The 7291-nt window shown below is 28.4% G+C and overlaps 1 protein-coding gene across 3 annotated transcripts in view; it reads right to left on the reverse strand.

Annotated features, from left to right (window-relative positions):
• Nucleotides 1-7291, reverse strand: part of LOC108747746 (FH1/FH2 domain-containing protein 3) — a 164661-nt gene that overhangs the window by 156364 nt on the left and 1006 nt on the right. The gene's annotated exons all lie outside the window — the stretch shown is intronic.

The following is a 7291-nucleotide window of genomic DNA, read 5'->3' on the forward strand; positions in this document are numbered from 1 at the left end:
TCAAAGGAAAGCTAAAAATGTTAATATTATATAAAATCCGTATTAATCTGTTAAAAAATATTAACGAACGTTTAAATCTGTGTGATCGCACAAGAATTTATAGTAAATAAAACGATAGCAATAGATTAGCCAAATAAACATAAAACCTGGAAAATGATTGCAATTTACAATCACATGTGGAACTAGTGGAAATAAACCGGTAATTTCAACGATGTCTTGCAAATTGAATCTAACAAATGGATCATAAATTTTTCCAATTATACACAGATGAGTTAACCTGTTCCATTAAACAGACGTATCATTTCTGCAAACGTGAATTGCACAATTCTTTATACATATCTCCCTGTCACCGTATATTTGCACATAGTTGTGGCAAATTGCTTTCGTAAAATAATATCTCATCGTCATTAAAATAATAAAAGAATAGACAAAGTTATAGACAAAGTAGACAAGTGTAAATAGATGGACACATTATTATATGCTACAGTTAATTTAATAGACTTCAATGTCTTCTTTAGCAGTAGTTTATAAAAATATTTATATTTGTAAAACTATTATTATTTTTATATTTAGTATGCTCTAGCATTTATTAAACAGTTATAAGGCTATTAGTTTATTAAAACAAAAATAATTCATCAACTGTAACTTAAAATAAATTAATTTTTCTAAATTTTCATAACAAAAGATAAATTCTATTTGTGCAAAACCTTTTCATTATTTAAAGTTGTAAGCCATTGTATATGATTAACAGTAATTTGTTAAAAAAATTATGATAGATTATTTCAAAATAATTACGCCGAATAAAGGATTTTTTATATAAAATTGCTGATTTCATTCTAGATGGTTCTTTACATAGCGAACTGTCGAATATTTACAAAAGCACACTTATCGATTTGGCTCGACACTATACAGCGAATCAACCTGCATGGAGTGAAATTGGGTTCAATTCCGGCAATTGATCCACGAGATCAGCTGTGTTTGCCACAACCTTGTTGCTCGACGCAACGCGTCGCTAACAAGGCGTCGACGTCAAAATAGCGATGCATCGATGTGCTAGTTCTGGCACAATCCCGAAATATCCATTTTAGTTGGAAATTTGATGATATTGAACATAGGTAAACTTTTCATCAGCTTTGATTTGACTGTTGGCTTTAATAAAATGAATATTCGTAATTGTAATATACACAAATCGCATAAAATACTGATCGAATCTAAATCTTGGCATATAAGCTGTAGTGAAATATTAAAAATTTTTCTTTATCTACATGCATATTTAAATTAATATGTATTCTAAACGATCGTATTCTAAACAATATTTTTAACAATCGTGTTCTCGTTTATGTGTATTAAAAAATAATACAAGTTAAAAAAATCGCTAATGTATATGTATGAATATGTAACGAAAAGTTTACGTTACTTTTATTTAACTATTTCTTAATTTTTTAATATTAAAGGTAATAAAAAATAATTTTAAGCAATATATGCATCTACTTAAATGTTGAAATTTTTAAAAAATAATTTTTAAAAGATGTAATCTAGAATCTAGATCACATTAACAAAACAGACGTCTAACATAACTTAAAATACAATGATAGAAAGACTGAATTATTATTTATGAATATAAATTTGTTCATAGTTTCAAACTTTAATTTTTTACCATAAATTATATTTTATTATAATTTTGCTCATAATTCTGTTTGCTATTTCTTAACTTAAGTATTATATAAAGATGGAAATTATTTATGAACATATAAATGTAAGCATTACGTTGAGCATTATATTGAGCAAGTGGTGAAGCAATTTTCTATTTTAATGACGTCATTATAAATCGGTATATCTATTCACATGAGGTAAATATAATATTCAAATTATCGGTTCTCTTTTCATTCTCTGTATTGTACGAAGTCAGCATTGGAGTAAACACGTGGTAGTTTTGGCACTACCGTTCACCGAGGCTTATGATTAATTCAATAGCATACTTCAACCAGTTTCTCTCGTGCACGGCTATTTTTTCTAATGTGCACATCTGACAGTTCCGTACTCTTTCGAAATTCAGAAACTGAAGTCCATCTACTTCCGTCGTCGCCTTGGTGAAAAAAGGGCAAAACAGCGTCTACGACGACGTTTAAATATAGCAGCGAGTTCTCAGTTATAACCATCCAAGCTCTCACTTTGCAGCATCCGCGTGCATATTCCTTCTTGCTGCATTTTATCAACGACGTACAAGAAGTTGTACAAACTCTCTGGTGTTTTTACAGGAAAATTTTTTAAAGAAAATAGAAAAAATAAAGTTATTAAGACTGTCTATGTATCCATTTTATTAATTCTTTTTAACTTTTTTTACTATATGAAGCTATAGATAGAATTAATCTCATACATTTGCAACTTGCAATTAATGACATTGTAATATTATAGAATACTTAATAATGTTAATACTAATGTTATGAAGTAACATTATATAGTTATTAGTCGCATAATAATTATATATATAAATTATAATTTTAGTTTTATTAATATATATAACTCTTATTATTTAGTTGTAACTTACACTTTATACTTATACATATATTTTCATGGATTTGATTAATTTATAATTTAAATTACAAAAAAAGTATTTGCAGCGTCACTTTACGGAACATTTCATTAAAATTATTTACAAACATAATTTTAATGAAATCACTTGTAATTTTAACATTAATTTTTTTCTGAACAATTTTAAAAAGTTTCTAAAATATATTTCCATCTATTTTTTAAGCTTTTAAAGCAATTGCTTACTTTGTTATACACGCCGTAGTATTTTTAAAGACCTCTTAACAAAACGTCATGAAAGCTAAATCCGGCGCGTAGCAAGAATTCATCTCCTTTTTTTTCGAGAGGCTTCAAGTTGCGTAGCAATAAATATCGAGCTCTATTGCAACGCAAAGGCAAAAGGAGCACAAAGCGGATATAAAAGAAAGAGGAATGGTACGCTCGATTAAAAGCATTCACACCATCGTTTGCAGCCGCGATTGCTCCGCTTGGAATATTCAAAGAAGCCGTTAAATCCCTTTCTCTATTCAGTCTAGGCAACTGTTCTGCCCTGCATCTTCGTTTAAACATTTAAATGTATTTGAAGCGCGTTTCAATCCATAAGCGCGTGTTTAAGGAAAATTATTTGAAACTGAATATATTATTAATAACAAGCAATATAATTTTAACAAGCTATATCTTTTTCGTCTTCACGCAAGTTTTTTCGCCATTTTTTGCCATGTTTAACAACCACTTCCGCCCATTATTGGTAATAAAAAGCATCAAATTACAAGCATCTTCTCGTATAAAAGATTTTTTTTATACAAAAAAATAAGTAATTTGAAATTAAGTAATGTGATTTTAAAGACAAATAAAATTTAAATTAAAAAAATAATTTTTCTTACCTTTTTCATAATCAGCTATTTATAAACTCAAGGTCTAATACATTTGGTGTTTCGTCTGAAGCGTAAACATTTCGTAAATCTAAATTTATTCATGATATCATCAAATATGCCTCATATCGTATCTTATTTCGAGACAATATGATAGGTAGAGATATTATTATTTTACGGTTTTTGCGAAAAGACGGAAAAAGTACGTTTAGGATGATGAATTAACAGAGAAAAAGTTTTCATTTATCACAAGTGAGCATATTGCTTATGTTTGTTGACAAATGAAAAAAGTATGAAGAAAGTGATGTGAAAGAAATATCAAATATGAATGCATATAAAGACTTATTATATGTTAGTATGACGCTATTTACATCGAAAAGAAAAATATATAACTTAAATTTATTATAATATTTAGTTGATATTATAAATTAAATTCTATTTCCCATATATTCTACTTGGAATTTTTAATTGTCGTCAATTTGATTGCTTATTATCTTTATCTGTTTTTACATAAGCGATTAATTATATATTTTCAATAAAGAATTAAAAAACTTTGAAACAATTGAAAATAAATGAAAAAATAAAAAGACTATAAGGTAAGGTAATAAATTAATTTAACAAAAAAACTACTTATAAAGAATCAAATTGATTTTATCTTCTCAATACAACATTACAGTGCAATTTATTTCTTTATTATAAATTTTAAAATATTTCTGCCATTTTATTTTTAATTTTTTGTTTTTATTTTGAATTTTTACTACAAAATATTTTTATTTTAAAATTAGAATATCTGATTTACTACGGTACAATATCCGTTTCTGAAAGCAAAAGTAATTCGAGCCTGGGAGAGACAGAATTGTCTGCGACAAATTTCCTGTCCCATATGATACATCGACGCATACTTCCGTTTGCTCGTTGCTCCAAGCTCCAGTCACCTGAAAAAGTCAAGAAGAAGACGACCCTCCGGCCCAAAGGTATGCTCTTGCATTCAGGTCGCGTACAAAGATCCTTATTGGTCGACGACGGCAAACCTCATGAAGGCTCTGGGGATCTCTCAGGAACTTTCAGGAGGGAGCTATGCCTGTACGACGTGTCCTGTATCAAACTTGGCGCGAATAGCTCGTAAGACAAATCTCCTACGCAACATGGTATGACTGAGTCTCGTGAGCCTTTGAAATTCGACACCCGATACACCACGTTGCCTCCAGCGTCAATCACAAACGTATATTCAAGAAAGAAGAAAGCTTTACACATGAATATTCACGTACGGCGAGAGCAGACATCGTCTGGGAAAGACCCGGCTAATTTTGCTAACCGCCACGTCGCGTTGGGCCGGGGCGACTCGCGGTGCTCCGATGCACGAAAATGTTTCTGGGAGGCATGCAACCGGGATTCGTATTTGGACGTAGCTAACGATTGCTTCGACCTCCTTCGATAAACGATTGAGCTACGTCTCAACCGTGCTGTATTTTCCAACGAGCCATGATCGAGCTTTTACGCCTGCGGCGTAAAGTTTATGGTCTGACACAAGCCGGACTATATCTACTGGATGCGTTAAGATCTCTTTTTTCTAGTGATAATATATTTTTAGTGAAAAAAGTATAAATCGTTTAGTTTTAAAATGTGTAAATTTCTAATATACATAATTCTGAACAATAAAGAAATTATTTAATTGCAATAAGCAAAATTTTTATCAATATATCTTTGATCAATCTTTGAACTACTTTTAAAATGAGATAAAAAAATACTTATCTTAGTTTAAATCAAAATTAAAGTAACTACTTTCGAAAATATTACGTTTAATTTAAATAATTAGCTATTTATAATAATGTAAAAAATAAAAATGCATTATAATTTTATTTTAATAATTACTATTTTTTTACTATATATTTCTTTTTCATTGTATGATGTATTTATATACATTAATTATAATATATACATAATATATATTATAATTAATATACATATTAGAAATACATCTTTTTTATACATATGCACATATATATTAAGAGTTTGCATATATGAAATTATTTACATATAAGTCAAAACATGTACTCTGTTTTATAAATAAAATTTAAATGCTTTGATTTTTAAACACTGAATATTTTACAAAAATCTAATAAATCAGTTATTAAATGTCTACAAACACAAGTATTGCTATGTTTTTATTTATCGTTTCACAGAATTTCATTTCCTGCGCATTAAATTCTGTACTATACATATACAATGCGGTAAAGTCAAACAGGCACACTAACAATTCTAATGAAATAATAGTGATAAAGCAACGAATTTAATTACAAGCTTGCGAGATCTACGATGTTCGCATTGGAAACATTATTGCGTCGTTTCAGTTGTAATTTCGAACTAAAAATAAAAAGCTCAACGCATGGAAATGTAAATCAGTGCAAGCGATAACTACCATAATAAAAAAATATTTCTCTACTTGTTCTATAATTCAAGCATGAAACATGTGCGAAAGCGCAGCGGAAAATTATACATTGCAATGCACAATCTAACAAGTTATCGTTGCCTAACAAATAAATACATATTATAGATCCGCATCATTGCTATTTAGAAAGCTTTTCAACTTAGCGGTATTTCGCAAACACCCGGTTTAGTCTACGGGTGAAATAAGCGGACGCGCGACCTGGACCTTTGGACGATAAAGTTAATGGACTTCATTTACATTGCATAATTGCGACGAAAGCGGAGCCAGCACTCAAATTATACGCAAGGACCAACGACCAGAACCAACAGCAAAGGTACTCTTTGAATATTCGGTATGCTTAAAACACTCATTTATACTGTACACGTCTGTTAAGTATGTCACGGATTTGCGACATTGAGAATTAATTGACTACAGACGTAATATTTAAATATATTTTTATTGCATTAAGTTATCATAAAATTTATAATAGAAAGAATAAGTTACAATTAATAATCAAGTATATTTTAAATTAGGTATGTTTTGCATTCTTTTTGTATGATTTATCATCCTATGTCTCAATAAGTTTATCTCAAAATATGTGATAAACATATTTTTATTTTTATTTCTCAAAATCTACAATATTAATAGATAAATAAATCGATAAAGAAATTAAGTAAAAGTATTAAAACACTGCATTTTTTCTTCAATCTTATCAATCTTATCTTAGTATGCAAACCTCTGCATACTAAGATTTGCATATATTCAAATAAATGTAATATTTGTAATTGGATTACAGATGTAAACAGAAAAAAGTCAAATGGTCTTTTTTTCATGAAATACGTTTTGTAAAAAACAATAAACTACGCTTTCGTTTTTTTTTTTAGATACATATTTAATGTAATAATTGGTATTAAATTTAAAAACCATGTTATTCATTTTTATTTAAATATAAAATATAATTTATAAGTTAAAAAAATTGTATATTAATTATTTAATTTTTAATGAAATTTATAATTTTTGTCATCCTCTGAACTTTCGACAGTCATTATAAAAGAAATCTGAAATTTCCTCATTGACATTGTGTCGACTAATTTTCCGTATTCTAAACTCCAGAAATAGTTTCTTTGTTAAATGTGTTGATGTTACCTTGAAGAGCAATGAATTGTTGTAAACTGTGCAATTTAAATAGTGTGCAATGTATAGAAACAGATAAATAGAAAACACGTTTTTTTCGATGTCTTTTCCTATTTATTAAAAAATTAGTATTCTTACATCTTTAGAATAGATTGTGTTTAGAATTATAATAATAATAAGTATTATATATATATATATTTCGGACTTTTTTTGCCACGGTACAAAAACGATGAACTGAAAGAAAAGTGTTTAGTATTTGTATATAATTACATAATAAAATGAGTATGATTAGTAGGAATGATGAATAGGAATTCTATTTTTGTAGTTA

Source organism: Trachymyrmex septentrionalis, unplaced genomic scaffold (assembly GCF_001594115.1).
Source record: "Trachymyrmex septentrionalis isolate Tsep2-gDNA-1 unplaced genomic scaffold, Tsep1.0 scaffold20, whole genome shotgun sequence".
NCBI lineage: Eukaryota > Metazoa > Arthropoda > Insecta > Hymenoptera > Formicidae > Trachymyrmex > Trachymyrmex septentrionalis.